At 45.1% G+C, this 18756-nt stretch overlaps 1 protein-coding gene across 3 annotated transcripts in view; it reads left to right on the forward strand.

The window, feature by feature from the left end:
* The first annotated feature begins 1459 nt into the window (after positions 1-1459).
* Positions 1460-18756, forward strand: part of GPAM (glycerol-3-phosphate acyltransferase, mitochondrial) — a 68627-nt gene continuing 51330 nt past the window's right edge. For 2 of the 3 annotated variants that reach the window (XM_036827737.1, XM_036827740.1), the window contains exons 1-2: positions 1461-1686; positions 5982-6096. The gene's annotated coding sequence lies outside the window, so the exon portion shown is untranslated. Of the gene's footprint in view, positions 1687-5981; positions 6097-18756 lie in introns of all 3 variants that reach the window. The other variant, XM_036827747.1, reaches the window with a different exon arrangement.

The following is an 18756-nucleotide window of genomic DNA, read 5'->3' on the forward strand; positions in this document are numbered from 1 at the left end:
GTGGGAGTGGAGGGCAGGGGATGGGGAATGACTGCTAATGAGAAGGAGTTTCTTTTTGGGGTGATGAAATGTTCTAAAATTCATTCTGTACAGCTGTGTGAATATACTAGAAATCATTGAATGGTGTACTTTAAATGGGAGAATTGTATGGTATGGGAATTAATGTCCATGAGGCTGTTATATATTTTTTTAAAAGGAGTGGCGATACAACTCTGCTTTTCCTCTTTTATCCCCTGGTCTGATACCCGTAGGGAGTTCCCTTGGGGAAAGTTTGGCTGCACTTGGCCCCCCGACTTGAGTCCATTTCCCATGCGCCGTTGCTGGTTTCTCCCTTGTCCCCTTTGGACGGGACCAAATCCTCCGTGACAAAGCCCCCTTCACTGTCCTGCCGTTGGCTCCATGCACTGAGGACTCTAGTAAACTCCTGCCTCCTGTGCTGTAACATTGTTTCGTGAGGCTGGGGAACTCACCTTGGTGCTCCCCCAGTGAGAGACGCCAAATAAATATTGTTGAGTGAATGGCTGATGGGGAGTTTGGGGTACGGGGAGTAGGAATGACTGCTAACGGGCAGGGGTGATGAAATGCCCTAAAATGGATTCTGCTGATGCTTAGTGTTATTCACCTAACAAAGGGGTTCTCCTTAAGTTCCTTTAGATATTGACCTCTAATATATCAATACCTCTTAAGGGTTTGTTTACACCTCCTCAGGGCCCGTAAGAACCTCACGGGGACGTGGCAGAGTTCTCCCATTTAATCCTTGCGGCAATGAGGAAGGGGCTAAGAGGCGTGTTCAGGGCTGGAGAGATGGAGGGTCATTATTCACTCCCAGGCCTGCTATGCTTCCAGAACCCACCCTCTTTATGATACCTCTGTGGCCTAATGGAGCACTGATAGCATTGGAAGGGGAGGGTGATTGGGAAGGCTGAAGAATAAAGAAAAGCTCAAAGTCACTGCTAATCAAGGCCCCCTAGGAAATGCATGTGAAGCATCTCTAATATGTGAGGGTGAGTCACTGGGGTCTCCACCACCTCTTCAGGGTCACAGTCAATGAGTTGCACAGCTGGTGTCAAATATGCTCACCCCCTGCTGACCCAAGCCTGCTTCCCAGCAGCAACAAGGGTCCTCCTGGTGACGTGGAAGCACCTGTGCAGGGAGCTGGGTGCCACGTGATCACTCAGGGCCCTCAGCTGCAGCCCCTGGGCCAGGCGCCTCCACTGACAATTAGGTTCCTGAGCTTGGGGTTTCACTTCCTAGTCAGAAAATCCCGCCAGGCAAAGCCAAGAAGACACCAGCGGCAGCATCATTAAATTATAACAAGCCCTGAAACTCAGACTCAGCCCCGGGTCTGTTTGCCTTTGCGGTCAGGAGGAAGCGTGTGATTGGCTGGCTGAGCTCGGCCTAGAAGGCCTTATCTCTGACTGGTTATTATTTGATTAAAGAGGGCTTCCTCCTCCTGTGGTGTTTCGAAACTGTGCTGGGAGAGTTGCTGCTGCCTGGGGACTTTTTCTGAGGTTACTACCGAGCACCCAAAGTCCTTCAGTCTTTGGCCATACAAACAAGCACCCCGAAGAGATTTTCATTCATCCCCACACTCAGGCTGGGGCTGTTTTCTCCAGAGTCTCCATCAGCTTTGCTAATCAACTGGTTGGAAATAATTCCTCAAACAGCACAAAGTCAAGGATACAGGTATTAAAAAAATTTTTTTTCTGGGGATGTTGGTCTAATTTCTTAAGATGTCAAGACATTAGAAAAGGGGATGGGGAAAGGGCTGGGGCAGTAAAATGGAAAACAGGAAAGGCAGAGAAAGTGGAGGAAGGAAGTGGAAGGAAAGAGAACTCAGAATCTTGGAATTCTACAGAAAGGCAGAGCCAAGGAATGAGCTGTCTGCAGCTGGATAGCGGTGTAAGCGCGATCGTGAGGTATCGTTCGGGTCTGCGTGTTTTGCCCCCATGAAATCCTTCCCCAGGTCTAGCTGCCCCCTTGGTCTCCTTGTCATCCTTCCCGCTGGCTCAGAACCCCAAAGTCCTGAGAGGGTTCTGCACACTTTATGAGAAATCCAGTTGCTTCAGCTTGAAACGTTGTCAAGTCTGATCCTCAAAGCCCTGCTTGGTGGTACCAATGCTCGTGCTGTTGGCATCAGAGAAGGAAGAGTGGGACCAAGCTCCTTGCTTAGGAGAATTTGTCTCCCACTTTGTCTGGGATCTGCACCTGATGTGACTCGTCCATTCTCATCTTCATTAGAGTCCCACCTCGGTGGTGTTTTTTGAGCTTGAGGTGGGCAGACAGAGCTTGATGTCAAAGGACTTCCTTGCTACGGATGAAAGCTGGGCTCCTTGTGGTGCCAGCAGGGACTTCATCACTTGGAATGAAGGTGAAAGGGAGATGAAAGTATAGATTCCGTCCTCTCTAATTGTTACGTTTAGCTGGAGGTGGTTGAGGAGGGGAGGATATGATACAAAAATAAGAAAAACGATTTTATTTTGGCATTAACTGGAAAAGAATACTTTTATGCTACATGGCTATTCTTAAAACTGATTTTTCCCTATGCATTTTAGGTTAAGAAATAGCCATGCCAACCGCATTTCCTTTCTCTAGTCTTGGTGGCTGTCTTAATCTCCAAATGTTTCCATCTGTGTTGTCTTAATTCTTGAGTGTTTGTATCCGGATTGTGCCTGCTTTGTTAGCTGCAGCAGGATGCTATCAAGGCTTGGTCTCACAAAACTGCTCCACAGGACGGAAGATCGTCCTTCTTGCTGACTGCTTCGTGGTTCCCAAGGAGTTTTCTCTACTGAGGCCCTATTGGATTTCTTGAGACTCTTCAGAGTAATTGGCCTGAGAAGTTCATCAAAGTGAATCCTGCTTCCCCCTCATAATTTTAAGGGAAATATCAAGAGGTAGAGGATAAGCCTAGTACACGGAGTTATGCTTCCTGGACCCTGATCTAGCACCTGGCTTGGCAAGACCGGGCAACTGCCCGGGGACACCGGCTCTGAGCTGTCCTCTGTTTTAGAGCGATCCTTCTCCTGCTCCTCCTCTCTCCCAGATGTCCTGGGCATCTGGTTCTAGAACATCACAGCCCCCAAAACCTAAGCCAAGGCCCGCAGGTTAAGGGAATCTCCCTAGTCTGCCAATCTTGGTTAGAAGAGTAGTGCAGCATGGGGGAAGGGTCATTCAGATCCATTGCTGAAGTTTGCTTTTTCAACTTGTTATTTAAATTGTCTAAGCCCCAATTTCCTCATCTGTGAAATAGGTATAATACTTCTCTCATGGAGTCACTTTGCGAATAGAGATTCTGCTTTCAATAAATAGCGGTGTGTGCCTACTGTGCGCAAGACGTTGGGATATAGTGGAGAATGAGGCAGAGAAAGCTCCCTGCCCTCCTGGAGGTTACAGTTAAATGGGGTGGGGGGTGATAGGCAGTAAAAAAATCACACAAATAAATAGGTCATCCCCATCTGTGGTGAGAAAAAGAACAAAGGACCTGATCTGGATGGGGGTGGAAAGCTAGTCAAGAAAGCCCTCTTTGAAGAACTGAATGATTCCTAAGACTGTGTCGCTGCTCTCTGGTGTTTTTTTTTTTTTTTTTTTTTTAATAAATTTATTTATTTACTTATTTTTGGCTGCGTTGGGTCTTCGTTGCTGCACATGGGCTTTCTCTAGTTGCAGCGAGCGTGGGCTGCTCTTGTGTGCGGGCTTCCCATTGCGGTGGCTTCTCTTGTTGCGGAGCACGGGCTCTAGGCACGCAGGCTTCAGTAGTTGTGGTGTGTGAGCTCAGTAGTTGTGGCACATGGGCTTAGTTGCTCCGCGGCATGTGGGATCTTCCCGGATCAGGGCTCAAACCCGTGTCCCCTGCATTGGCAGGCGGATTCTTAACCACTGCGCCACCAGGGAAGCCCTCTCTGGTGTTTTATGACTCCTTGACCCACAGCAGGATGGAGCCAGACCAAACGGGAGCCTCCTGACTCCCTGTCCAGTGCTCTTCTACCCAGCTGCCTCCACTGCTGGAGAGAGGCTGGGCCCAAACTCAGGGAGGGCAGGAGGAAGAATTGGCCGATTCTGTCTCCTAGAATCCCTTTTCTCCAGCGCCTTCTTCCTACTCCCCCGCTGGAGCCCAGTATCCTCACTCCCCTGGGATCATTTCTATCAGATGAAAATCCCTAACTCCTTCCCAGGGACGCTGGAGTGGGAGGGGCCAGAAAACAGGCTCTCTGTGTCTTTCTCCCCCAGTTTCCTACACGTCCGTCCTGGACGACTAACCCACCTTGGGGCGGTCATCTCTGGTGGTGAAATTCCACGTGCAAGCAGGCTGGGAGGAGAGCAGGGAGCCGAGGATTTGGGGGTGGGCCCATCATCTTCTCTGGCTGCCCATGAGTGTGCCCAAGGCTGCCCCCGTCCTCACCCACTCAGCCTCCCAGGAGCACCGTATTCCTTTCGCACTGTACACAGAGTCTTTTGTGAGCCTTCTGGCCGGGGCTTCAGTGACGGCTCTTGTAAGGAGCTGGTTAGCATTTTTTCCAGACAAAGCCAGAAGTTCTGGGAGGTGATGGGGAGGTTAAACCTGCAGAGAGTGATGAAAGGAAATGGTCAGTCTCAGGCTCCTGAAAGGACAATGTCAGCATTTTCAATTCTCCCCCACCTTCCCCGTGGGGGACCCTGTCCCCGTGACCCTCGGAGGCATATCAATTCTCCCTCCGTCTCCTCTTCCTTAGCTGGGGCCTCACTCTTTTGCCTTCAGCTGTCTGCTAGCCAGCCCCCACCTGTTGCTTGCTGGCCACAGTAAGGCTTAGTAGGACCTCCTAGGGTCATCAGTGTTTTAGCCAGTGATGCCTGAAGGGAGCAGTCATGGTGGGAAGACAGGCAGTAGGATTGATACCCCAAGGCACATAACTGTCTTCCCCTGAATTCAGGATTTAAAATCCTCTGTTTGGTGGGAGAGTCACAGAGGATTGGATGGTGAGAAAGGAACAGAGATGCCATGCCATAAATAATACACTACACAAGACCATTTCCAACAAGACTTTGAATAGCGAGTAGTACCCCAAAGCAATTTCTCCCCAATAGGTCGTAAGAGGAAAATGGCAGGATATTTGCAATGGGAAATTCACTCTCACCATTCAGTTCCCAGAACCCGCAGCCTTGCTAATCCCACCAAGGTGGAGCTCAGTTCTCCAGCTGCCGAGCTGCATTTCAGATGTTTAATGGGGCTCTGGTTGTCACACTGAGCTGGCTAATGAAAACACTCCATCATCACTCCTGGGCTCCTGAGTCCTCTCCCCACCCCGTGTCCTCCCCTTGCCTCAGCGCGCTTGCTCGGTGAGCCTTGCATTTGGCCTGCACCCAGTGCCCGGTTGGCAGGATGTTTAGCTGAGGCTGGCTCTGTCTGTTGTGCTTCAACATCCTGCCAAAAATCAGATTGGCTCAAAAAAAAAAAAAAAAAAAAAAAAAAAGACACCCAAAATGAGTCTTGAAAGAAAGCAACATCCATTTCCCTGTGGGCTGGACTTTCTCTGCAGGGAAGGGGTACTTGCTGTGGAACTGAACCCTGGTGTCTCCTGGTAACTGTGTCGGTGATGTTTTCTTTGAGTCAGTTCCAGAAAGTGACTCTGAGGAACGAGGGCCTGGGAAAAGTGAAAACCCTGGGACTGAGAACTCTCCTCGGACTCGGCAGTGGGGAGACGGGAGGATCAAGCAGCAAGCAGGAGGCTGGCTTTTCCACACCCTCAGCCCTGCCGCTGCTCAGACAGCTGCTCAGACGTAGGCAGCAGAGCTGAGCCTTGGCTCAGTGGTCCCCCGGTACCTTCCTGGGGCAGCAACAGTCCTAACTCCCAGCAAGCTCCCCTTGGGGCGCACTTTAATTATCTTGTGGGCTGATGCTCAGGGTGAGCCTGCCAGGTAGGATGGAGGTGGCGCCCCCTCCCACTACACCAGGCAGAAACTGCATGCATGATTAGGTGATAGAAAATGTGCCTTCTCATCCTCAGATCGTATGGGTCCTGGAAGCAGCACTGTGTGTCCCTTGTGCTTTGCCATTGCTCCTTCGAATGCCCACTTGCTACACCACCACGTCTAATTAGCTCTGTGACTCAGGGCAACAAGGTACAGACACTACTCTCAAGGAACTTAAAGCCCAGTGGAAGAGACGGGTAATTAAACAAGCAATGTACCGCAGCATTACCGCGTGGAGGGTGCCTCCATAGAGCAGTGGTTTATTCTCAGGGCAACTTCTGTGCCCCCATTTCTACCCCTCACCCCTCCTTATCCTTGGCCTGGAATATCTTCTCCGTTCAACCTGGGTCTCGAGTCTAATTCTTCTCCACACAACTCCAGTGGCTACTCACAGTACCCAGATTCCACACTGCAGATAGGTGCTGGTCTATGAGGTTTTTCCAGTCTCTGGTGACATAAGAACTAAGGACAAAGTAGCACGTCTTTAAGATGGCTATGGGTATTCAATTTGAGAAACTTCCCCTTGTTCTGAGAGTCTGTCCATCCTGCTTGTTGGGTTGTTAAAACATTCTTTCTTTATTAAATGATGTTGTTTGTGGATTGTCAATTTCTGTTGAGTTTAATTTTAGTATTATGACTGGGCAGAATAAAAAAGTGATAGCTCAAGGTCTGGGAATCATTGCCCATCAAGCTGCTCATCCCTGAAATTAGCACCCATGTCCAGACCCAAGCAGGAGCCCTTGGGGTGTCTTTCTTAGTATCTGATTTTCCAGCCTGCAGCAGAGTGGCAGAGCTGATATATTCAAATTCCACTCACTTCCCCAAGACATTTAGCTGCCTGTGGCAGCCAAATCCTTAAATAGACACTACTGTTTTCTTGGCATCCCAGGCTCCTGTATGTTTAATGCCTTGAATATCCGATTTCTGGGCCAAACTCATGAAAATCTAAAGGGGAATTATCTGTCTCAGAAAGCAGTTGCAATGGAAATAAAAGCCATTAGAACTCAGTGTTATCAGGATGTTTAATTTTTCATTGAAATTTCAAGATAAAAGTCCATCTTCAGAGTTGTGTTAACTGAGATCTCCAGCTTCCACTGAGAGGCAGCTTAGAGACTGCTGGAAAAGATGCCAGTACCTGGCTCAGGGTAGCCTTTTGGGAGCCCTCTGTTTACCTTCTCAGGTTAGGGGACCTCGGGGTCAAAGCATCTCCTCTGGTTAAGTGAAGTCCATATTGCGTCTGGTTACCCTGTCATTCTAGGTGTGATCTAGGGCATTGGAAGTCCCCCATGAAGCTTGATGGATGGAAGAAAATGTCCCCCAGGCAAACCAAATCCCGATGACACAAGTGGTAAAGTCCAAATTCTTGGGCTGAAGTTGAGTGTTTGTGTTAAAAGTTGTTTAAAATGAGTGAATCATACTGGGCTTAGTATGATTTAGGCTGTAAAACCTAATACAGTGCACAACACATAGTGGGAGCTCAATAAAATAGGATAAATGAGGGTTTTGTTTTACCTTCATTTAGCTGTAAGGAGGGTTTTGTTTTACCCATTTTGCAATGTTGGCTTTGCTCTGTGATGGCGGTTGCAAAGGAGACCCTCATGTTTGGACTGAATACTTCTTGGGGTCAAGGATATAACTTATGTGTGATGTTAGTGGACACCTCTTCTCCTTCTGCCCATCTCTCCCCTGGGACCCAACACATCTCTTGGCACATAAGAGGCCCAAAAATTGTTGGTGGCAACAATGGCAATGCAAAGGACTAATATGTTTTAGAGAGAATCAGTTTCTGGCAATATCTACTTGACCTAATATGACCACCCAATCATTAATATTTTTAGCTTGCCTATTTAATTATTAAAAGAAAATTCTTTCTTTGACTTGATCCTTGTGTTTGGTTTGCAACCCTAAGGAAAGGAAGGAGTGGGAGTGTGAAGCTGGTGGCAGCAAAGGCCTCTAGGTGAGCACTCTGTGTTCTGAGTCTTGGTCTCCTAGTTCCAGAACCTCCCTTGGCTGCTTATTCAGGGGATGATCCAGACTGAAGAGCAACAGTCTTGGTCCTTTTGAACCTGTGGAATTGTGTTTGGTTTGCCTGGGCCATTATGCCAACATGGTCTTTCCTTCCCACTGAACCCATCCCTCTTATGGCAGGCAGCCTTCTGGCTGGCTAGCCTTGAGGTCTGGCAAGAACCGGTGTAGAAGGCTTCAGGGGATGTCATCAACCAGTTGTTGATGTATGAACCTGGGCAAGTCTCCTTATCTCTCTGGGTCATGGCTTCCTCGTGAAACATGCTGGATTAGATCAGAATTTCTCGACCTCGGCACATTATGGGTCATAATTCTTTGTTGTGGTGCTGTCCTGTGCATTGTAGGATGGTTAACAGCACCCTGGCCTCTACCCACTGGATACCAGTGGCACTCCTCTCCTTTTGTGACAACAAAGCATTTCTCCAGACATTTCCAAATGTCCCCTGGGGAGCAAAATCACCCCCAGCTGAGAGCTGTTGGATCAGATGATATCTATGTTTGAGAAACCACATTAGGAGTTGTTCTTTTATCTTATTTTATTGAGCTCCCACTATGTGTTGTGCACTGTATTAGGTTTTACAGCCTAAATATTTTTTACAGATATTCTATTGAGAAAGTGCCATCTACTTCATGAAAAGCTGAATTAGAGTAGGACGGTATCTACACAGGCATTGAGGTAAAGTGTGAAAAGAAGAACTAGAATTCCTGTTTGGATTCTTGCTAGCGTCATCTGTAAAACAGCAACGTTATACATTGTTGTGAGGACCTAATGCTCAGTGTATATAAAAGCACATAGATCGTAGTAGACACTCAGTAATTAAACTCATTCCCCTTTTCTCTCCCCCAACCCTGAGAGAATCAGATCTGCACAAACCAGTTACTTTGCCAGCCTTGCTCTGCTGTTTCTGGGAATCTATCCTTATCCCACCATGTGCCCACAAACTCCTCCTTGTCAAGCCAACACTGATATGTCATCTCAAAAATAAATCTTCAACTGTTTGTTTTGAGGGGAGCCCCAGATCTCTTGTACCACCAGATTGTTGACTTGGTCCATCCTTAAAGGGACTGCCTCTCCCTAGCAAAGAAAAAGATTCTCCAATAACCAGAGATTTGCAGATGCCACTGTTTCATGTTGGCTTGAGCACAAAACTGACAAGAAGGAATTGAGGATGAGGGAGCTCCCACTTTGTGGGTTATCAGCACTACTCCTCCTGGGGCATGGACTGGGCTGTGTGTTTTATCATCTCTCCTGGGTTCTAAGTGTCTCAAGGGCAAAGACCATGCGTTGAACATCCATGGCAGGTCCTACACTATCTCCTCCAGGCAAAACATCTTGGTATTTTGTAGCCTGACCCAGCAAAAGCCATCATGGTACAGTAATAAAAAGTTAGGGTAGGGACTTCCCTGGTGGCGCAGTGGTTAAGAATCCGCCTGCCAATGCAGGGGACACAGATTCGAGCCCTGGTTGGGGGAGATCCCACATGCCGCGGAGCAACTAAGCCCGCGAGCCACAACTACTGAAGCCCGCATGCCACAACTACTGAAGCCCGCGTGCCTAGAGCCTGTGGTCCGCAACAAGAGAAACCACCGCAATGAGAAGCCTGCGCACCACAACGACGAGTAGCCCCTGCTGACCGCAACTAGAGAAAGCCCGCATGCAGCAATGAAGACCCAACACAGCCAAAAATAAAGTTAATTAATTAATTAATTAATTTAAAAAAATAGTTAAGGCAAGGGAGTTTGAATCTGCATTTTTCTCTCTGGTCAGACTCTGACCAGGGGCTACAGGGCTCATGAAGGCAGTGTAGTTCTCAGGAAAAAAAAAAGAGAAAGAAAGGTTCAGGCTCAAATCCCAGCTTTGCCACTTACTCTCTGATTGACCTTGGGAAATTTATGTCACCTTCCTGAACTTCAGCTGTCATATCTGTGAGTCTGCAATCACAAGGGTTCCTCCTCATGAGGAATTAAATATTAGAACACATGGAAAGCACATGGCACAATTCTGGTAAAATACTAAGTGTTCAATAGAAATCAATTTTTATTAATAATATAAACGATCTGAAATCGTGGCTATTAACAACAATAAATATAGTAGATGTGAAACAGACAACAAAAAGATGGACGTCTGGGTGGATGAAAAGGTATGAAATTGACTCATTGTGTTACTGATAAGAAAATAGGCTCAGAAAAAGGAAGCGAGTGGCGAGGGGTACCCAGGACATCATTGCTGGTTAATGCAGAGCTGGGTCAGATGTTGCATCTCTAGATGCTGGTTCTACCATGCTGGGGCTGCCTTCCTGTGTTAGAGGGAAAAAAAATAACAACACTTGTTAAAGATGGCAAGGCAGGCTTTACTTGGGACCACTGCAATGGGATTTTATAGTGGGGGTGAGAGATTGGGCTCAACTCCAAGTACAGCCTGGGCAAGTGAGGATTTATAGCTAAGGGGCAGGTTGGGGGTCAGTGGGTGGAAAATTACCAAGAAGAAACATCATGGGTGAGGGGGATTCTGGGTAAACTGACCCAACAGGATTCTTTGCTGAAGTCTCGGGTGTCAGATATCACCTGGGGGATGACAGAGGATAAGGAACCCAATCAGATATCAAAGATGGGGACTCTGGTGAAACTGACTTAGCAGCGTTCTTACAAAAACTGGATTTTACAAGAAAGCACAGACATGGGCCTCGGAAAAGCTTCAGGAGCCTGACTACGGTTTGTACGGTTTGATTCTTTGTCACTATTCAAACATTTAAAGCCCATGTTTAGAAAATTGCATACAGATTGAGGAAAATGCACCTCTTGGTTTAAGAGCCACGTGCTGTTTCCAGAGGGACACTTTCTTCAGGGTAAGAGAGAAATGAGTATTTTGTCTACAGTGTTTCTAATGCCCTAGGGCTGCCTGAGAGAAAAACAGGGCAGAGAGGAGGCCTTGCCCCCAAGACTCCAGCATAGCCAAGCGCTGTAGAAACCACCTTTGTCCCTACCTCCCATCTTCCCAAAGTTCAGCCCTTACCCTGCAGCCCAGGCTCAAGGGACTGGTGAGTTGACCTTTCGCGTTAATGCTGATATTAAGTCTCGAGAGCCACTCTGATTAAACACCTGGGCACCAATATGTTCACCTTCTCAATGAGGCTGCGGGAGATTTCTCTGGGCTGGCTCTGACCTGTGATTCATACCTTGTCTTTCACCTCTTGCCAACAAACTCATACCTTTGCTTGAGAAGAAAAGACTGAAGTTTTCAGGCTCAGTGGTTGAGAGAGGAAGAGTTTTAATAGTCACAGTGTCTCGGGATACTTTATCCTTCAATCTTGCCTATCTTGGGCCTGCTTGGGATGGAGGGTATGTGTGGTCTGTTAGGGTGTTAGCAGGTGAAATCATGGCTAATTACAATATGAATGGAAACTTGGTTCAAACAGAATACCGTATTTGCATCAAACTCTCCTGTGGTCTCAGTGATGGTTATGTTAGTTGAGAAGTTGAAGAAGTAGAGTCATAACTCTTACCAGAACTCCATCGCCTATTTTGCCTTTTTAAACTTAGTTTATCCACCTGCTGTCTTTCTTATTGGAAGGGCGTGCATTTTAATGCTTTTCTTTTACTCCCCTCCTCCTGTTTTGTTTAACCCCCTTCTAGCAAAGCACAGATAGAATGATGATTTAAAGGAGGGATCTGCAAATTATGGCCCCTGGGCCAAATCCTGCCCACTGCTTGTAAATAAATAGAGTTGTACGGGCACACTGCCACGCCCCTTTGTACGTGTATTGTCGTGGTTGCTTTCTGCAACGGAGTTGAGGAGTTGCAACGGAGACCACGTGGCTCATAAAGCCTTAAATATTTACTATCTGGCCCTTTATGGAAAAAAGCGTGCTGACTCCTGATTTAGAGTGTAATGTGGGAGTTAAGCATACCTCGGTTCAAATCAGGTCTTGGTTACTTGCTTGCTTTGACATTGGAAAAGCCACATAAACTCTCTGAAACCTAATCTGTACCGTGGGGATAAGAAATACCTACCTTGGAGGGTTGCTGTGAGAATTCAGTGAGAGAGTATTTGCAGCCCTGTGCCTGGTACAGAGGAAAAGCTCAATACATGTAGCTATTATGATGATCATTCATTCCTTTACCCACCAAATGTATTTCTACTGCTTTCCCTCTGCTAAGCCTGGGGGGCTGCAGCAGTGATCAAGACATAGACGATCCCCGCTCTCATGGAGCTCACAGTCTAATGGGGAAGACTGACAATAGGAAGAAAATAAATCAAGAGATTACTTTCAGACAGTGATAAGTGCTATAAATAAAATAGGACAGTATGAAGGAAAGTGCCAAAGCAGGGGACAGAAATTTGCTAACTGAGCTCAGACTGAAACATGAGAATGAGTCAGCCATGCAAATATCTAGAGAAGGAATGTTCCTGGCAGAGAGGACAATAAGTACAGAAGCCCTGAGCCAGGGGTGAGCTTGGGATGGTCCAAGAACAAGGAGATGGCCTTGGGGACTGGGGCAGAGTGGAGGTTTTGGGGTGGGGGAGACGGTAGAAGACAAGGGAACAGAGGTCAGCACGGGTAAGAGCATGTCACCGCTCACAGATCCTGAGAAGATGTTTGACTTTTAGAGGCAGGGATGCAATCTAAGATCATAATGGGGCAGAAATGTAACTGGGTCCTTGGCCTCATTCTATGACCTTTGTTGTAAATATATTATTCTTCCTCTTTGGTCTCTGGCATTCATCACTGTCGGAAATAGGAGATGAGTAGGGGCTCTAGTGAGCCCTAGTCAAAGTGCCAAGCCCATCACATGGCCCCAGCAGGACACCTCCGCCTCACTTGGGCTTTCTCCTTACAGTACCCCTGGCTCACCAAAAAAAAAAAGTCTTCTGGCCAATGCCATTACCTCTTTGAAATCATTCTTTATCGGGAGACTTTAATGCTTCTCCAGGTGGAGCACTTAAGGTAAAAATCAGTTAATGTAATCTTAAAACCCCCTAATAAATTTCCCGCAACTTAAGACAACCAGATAATCATTTTGTCCCTAGGGTCACTCAAAATTCACAGCTCAATTCCCATAATTAGCATTTCTTTTGTATCTCAGTCATTGAACAGGGGGTGAAGAGCCCCAGTGATAATATTTTACCTGTCTGAGGTTTAAAAGAAAGCTTTGATACAATCAGATAAACTGCCTCCAGAGTTGTGAATAATTATAGCCATACGGTAAGTTCCAGTTCCAAGCAGTGTGCATACTTCACTCACTTAAAGGTAAAAGTGTACATTTAGTTTATCAACTTTGATCCATTTGGGGTGACTCCTCCTCCCCCTCGTGTTCTCCTCTTCATTCTCCTCCTCTTTCATCACCTTTATCCTCACCAGAACCCCTTATTTATCAACCCCCTTGGCTAACAGTAATTAATACTTCCTTTACAATGTGCAAGTATGTGTTTCTGTCTCATTTTGTTTCAGACATTCTCAAAAGAACAAGATCCAAAGGTGGCTCTCTTCCAAGCCATGCTTTCAAACACTGATTCTTAATCTGGGGTCCATGAATGATCATGGGGGGGGGGCGGTTATGAGCCCCCTGAAATGGAATGCAAACTTTTACATGTACATTTTTTTTTTAATCAGGAGGAAGTCTAGAGTTTCATTACACTCTCAAAGTGTTCCCTGATTCCAAAAAGTTAGGAACTACTGCTTTAAAGACTTTACTGACTCAATCTATAACATGGTTATCAAAGGAAAATTCTAGAAATTTTCTAACTGGAAAAGGAACATTTGTTGAGTTGGAGCTGGGCAAGCCTGTGATTCTCAAAGACCACATTTATCACTTATGACCTGTGAAAGCAAAGGGGATTGATGGTTGTTGGGTCAAATGCAGCCTTCCTTTTAGAGGACTACACATTCTCCTGGGGATTCTTATCATGACTGCAAACATTATATAGTTCCCACTATGCACCAGGCACTGTCCTAGAGCCTTATATATTTTAACTCTTAATCCTCACATTAACCCTATAAAGTATGTACTATTATTAGACTTGTTTTGCAGATGAGGAAAATGGGGCACACACAGATTAAAACCATAGATTGAGTTTTATACTCAACATTCCAAGACCCTTCACAGTTCTGCATAATATAGTTCGTCCAGCTGTAATTAATGGCTCAGAATAATTATCATTTTGGATGTGTCTGAATGGCAGCCATGTTGTAAAATCGTGAAGCACATGCCTGATTAATAAAGGATTCCTATTTGTGCCACGTTTGGTTTTGTGAATAAGAACAGATTGCATGTCACATGCAGAGGAGAGTCAGCTGACTACTCTGCTTAATTTGAATTTGGCTAAGAGTCACCCTGGTTTATAAAGTGAGGTTATTGACCAAGTAGATAATTTTATTATTGTAACTATTATTTTTTTTAACATCTTTATTGGAGTATAATTGCTTTACAATGGTGTGTTACTTTCTGCTTTATAACAAAGTGAATCAGTTATACATATACATATATGCCCATATCTCCTCCCTCTTGCGCCTCCCTCCCACCCTCCCTCTCCCACCCCTCTAGGTGTTCACAAAGCACAGAGCTGATCTCCCTGTGCTATGCGGCTGCTTCCCACTAGCTATCTATTCTACATTTGGTAGTGTATGTATGTCCACGCCACTCTCTCACTTCGTCCCAGCTTACCCTTCCCCCTCCCTGTGTCCTCAAGTCCATTCTCTACATCTGCGTCTTTATTTCTGTCCTGCCCCTAGGTTCTTCAGAACCATTTTTTTGTTTGTTGTTTTTTAGATTCCATATATATGTGTTAGCATACGTTATTCATTTTTCTCTTTCTGACTTACTTCACTCTGTATGACAGACTCTAGGTCCATCCACACAATTTGTTTTAAGAGTTTTCTTTTTGGTGGGGGTGGGTAGGAGGCTTTATTCTTTTGGCAGATCCTCTCAGTCATTATAGATATTGCTGCACTGTTAATCAAAAATATATGCTTCTCTGTAAAGCATTAAAAATAACAAAATCCAAGGATGAGATGGCTGAGGTCTCAGCTCAAGTATCTCCAAATACATTGTTGTCCATTCCCTGACCTTTCCGTGTGTTACAGCTGATTCACTTTGTTAGAAAGCAGAAACTAACACACCATTGTAAAGCAATTATACTCCAATAAAGATGTTAAAACAAACAAACAAACAAAAAAACAAATTGTGACAGGCGATGAAAAGTGAATACTGTACAATAATGTGGAACGGAAGAGATTGTGGGGCAAGCGAAATGAACCACCACCAACCACAACAAAGACTGGTCTTCATCCAAAGATGGTGATGTTGTGTATATGGTGGGATTGGAAGGGAGTCCTCTTATGAGCTCCTTCCGGAAAACCAAACGATTAATTCCAACAAGTACCACTCCCAATTAGACCAACTGAAAGTGGCACTCGACGAAAAGCATCCAGAATTAGTCAACAGAAAACGCATGATCTTCCATCAGGATAATGCAAGACCGCATGTTTCTTTGATGACCAGGCAAAAGCTGTTACACCTTGCCTGGGAAGTTCTGATTCATCGCCGTATTCACCAGACATTGTACCTTTGGATTTCCATTTATTTCAGTCTTTACCAAATTCTCTTAATGGAAAAAAATTCAATTCCCTGGAAGACTGTAAAAGGTACCTGGAACAGTTCTTTGCTCAAAAAAGATAAAAAGTTTTGGGAAGATGGAATTATGAAGTTGCCTGAAAAGTGGCAGAAGGTAGTGGAACAAAAGGGTGAATATGTTGTTCAATAAAGTTCTTGGTGAAAATGAAAAATGTGTCTTTTATTTTTACTTAAAAACCGAAGGCACTTTTTGGACAACCCAATATCATCAACAGTTAATGAGCAGGTGGCCTAGAAATTTAGACAGACTATTCTCTAAGAAAATCACTTATAAATAATCTATAGAAAAACCAACATTGTGGATATTAAGGTTTGTGTAATCCCATCCGTAGCCTATAGTGGTTACTAGGAATTCTACAATTCATGTATGTGGGTTAAATTTATAGACAGAGGTGAAGTAGGAACCCTGGACCAGAACAGAAAGCCTCTGGAAAAAGTAACTGTAAAATAATTTGATAAAGGGGAAAATGTTTTGCCATCTCCTAAGCAGAATTGGATACGCAACAGGAACAGGTGAGGTGTAAGTCATCCTAACTGAGTGAAGGGTCAGACTTAATCCCCCTGCGAGACAGCGGAATAACAAAGTGGGGTTGGGAGAGAGGATTGCACTCTGTGACCCTCAATTATGGAAAGCCTGTTTTCTAATATCTTACCTTCATGTTGGAGGTCATCCTTGTAATAAATTTCAAATATTTTATGGAATAATATGATGAGGACCATCAGAAAATATTTGGTTAAAACCGCAGTCAGCTGCATCATGCTTATTCAGGTTTCACTTTATATCAGGCAATTTAGAAATTGGAAACTGGGTTGATAACACTCTTTACTTTGGAAAAATTTTCTTTTGGGAAATCTGTTAAGTTAAAAGCCAGAGACAGTTTTAAGGAGTATGTTTAGAATACCCAGGAGAATAATTTTCCAAAAGAAAATCTTAGAGCTTCTATGTCCCCAAAAGTAATGAAAGTAAATTTATTTAAAAGTATTCTAAAAATGAGCCTCAGCTGAACTTCTATTGATCTTCCTTTCAATTAGACTTAATAAGTTTCTAGCTTACTTTGAACTCATTAGAAAAAGAATAAATGCAGAGTAGCCCCGTTTCTCCTTGTCCCCTTCATGAAAATTTTTTTCTTTTTTGACAAAGACTGATTCTGAGGGAAGAAAAATAAAAATAAGTCTGTCTCCAGCCATGTCTAGCTTTCCCTTTCAAGTATTTTCAAATTCCTTCCTTCAAGTGTATTGGGCACTAGTGTGCTTTGCCTTGTTCTTAATTGTGGCGTTCTTATCCATTGTGGACCACCTCCCGCTGTGTTGCTGGTTACCACTGGAAAGTTGGGCCCCTGTTCTCCCTTGTATTATGTTCTTCCCTCTACTCTGGCTCAGGAAGTTGGGGTGGGAGTGGAATGGGAAATCTGCTTCCTATCTCCCTGTCAAGCTTGGATACATGCCTTCCCCAAGACCCGTGAGTCCTGAGCACCCAAAACTCTAGGTTCATATATCTCTCCTTGAATACTTCTGTTCCTAGAGCTACCCTTGTCCAGGACTCTTGACCATTGTCATAGCCATTCATACCCTCCTTTGTTAATTGTTAATTAATCATGTTGTATTTAGACATTTGACAAATAGATCTTAAGAATCTGTATCGTACAAGGTACTGTTAGGTGCTAGGAATACGAAGGAAAGGAATGGGAGAAATCAAGATGGACATTCAAGAGGGAGAGGCAGATCTTAAATGGCTAATTCTACAATTAATTAATATTCAATTATAATTGTGATAAGTCCCCTGGGGAAGAAGCATATGATACGGGGCCTGCCTTAGTCTGAGGGTCAAAAAGTTTTTCATGAGGAGGTGAGATCTGAGCTACGTTATGAAGCATGAGTTGGAGAGAAAAAAGGGTTGTGTTCTCTCTGCTGGCAGAGAAAGCAGTTTGTGCAATGGAAGAGTAGAGCCCATTTTTCTTGGGGGTTGAAAGAAAGAAAGGGTGACTGAAGTTGGAGAAAAAGAGGGAAAGTGAGAGGAGATGAGGGTGGTGAGATTAACAAGGGTGGAATGTGCCAGGCACTGGCATTTCTAAAAACTATAAGGAATAATTGAAAAGATTTTAATTGGTTGGAGTGGGGATCAGGCAGAGAAATGGGGGTGTTTGACATCGTCAGTGTTGTACTTTCAAATGTTCATCCTGGCTGATATGTGGGGTGTTTGGGAGGGTGGTGGGTAGAAAGCAGACATGAGGAGTCCGGGTAGTAAGCTGTTGTGCCGCCCAGGGAAGATGGTGGTGGCCTGGAATAAGACAGTTCAAGTAGAGAGGAAGATAAAAAGGTGATGAGTTTAAAGCTATCTAGAAGGTAAAATTGCCAGAAGTTAGCATTCGATTGGATGTGGGAAGAAGTTAAGAATGACTCCTAGGTTCCTGGTCTGCTAAGGACAGAGTGTGGAATGAGAGTGAAGGAGGGCTTTGAACCAGCAAAAGATGCCAAGAAAGAACATTCAGGTAGGTAGAAAGAAATCCAGCAGGACATGGGGTTGTGAGAGCTGAGGAGAGGCTTACACCCAGAGGTTGAACTTGCTCCACAAGCCATCAGTACGCAATAATCTGACATCAGGTTATACAACAGTGGAAGAAAGGTCCCGGGTAAGTCTGGGCATGAAGAATCTAGCCTACATTAGGATCCCTCTCCCAGAAGACAAGATGCTTTGTTTACCGTCAGCATCTCAGCTCCACAAACCATGTTGGATCATATGTTCCAAGAACCAACAGCGGTTTTCAGAGAAGTGGTCTTAAGCAATATTTAGGAAGAAAAGTTTTTCCTAAAAGACAATGTCTTCAGAGATGCAATTCTAGGCACAACAAGGACAAACTTTTGTGATGTCATATAGGGTAGTCTGGCCTGTTAGAGGCTCCTGAATCCCTTCATTCCAGATTGGGGCCTTTGCTTTATCCAGCCCCACCAGAAGGTTCACTGAGGTTGTTCATCATTAGGGTTGTTCATAAATGTTTAGTTACCTTGTTTTGGGCGCATGGTGGGATTACACCACCTCTTGCTTCACTCTCTTGCTTTATATGATGCTTTAGCTAATGAAATGGGAACAGACGTGATGTGTGGATTAAGAGCCAGTGCATGGTTCGCTATAATCTCTGGTCCCAGCCTCAGCAG

Source organism: Balaenoptera musculus, chromosome 16, assembly GCF_009873245.2.
Source record: "Balaenoptera musculus isolate JJ_BM4_2016_0621 chromosome 16, mBalMus1.pri.v3, whole genome shotgun sequence".
NCBI lineage: Eukaryota > Metazoa > Chordata > Mammalia > Artiodactyla > Balaenopteridae > Balaenoptera > Balaenoptera musculus.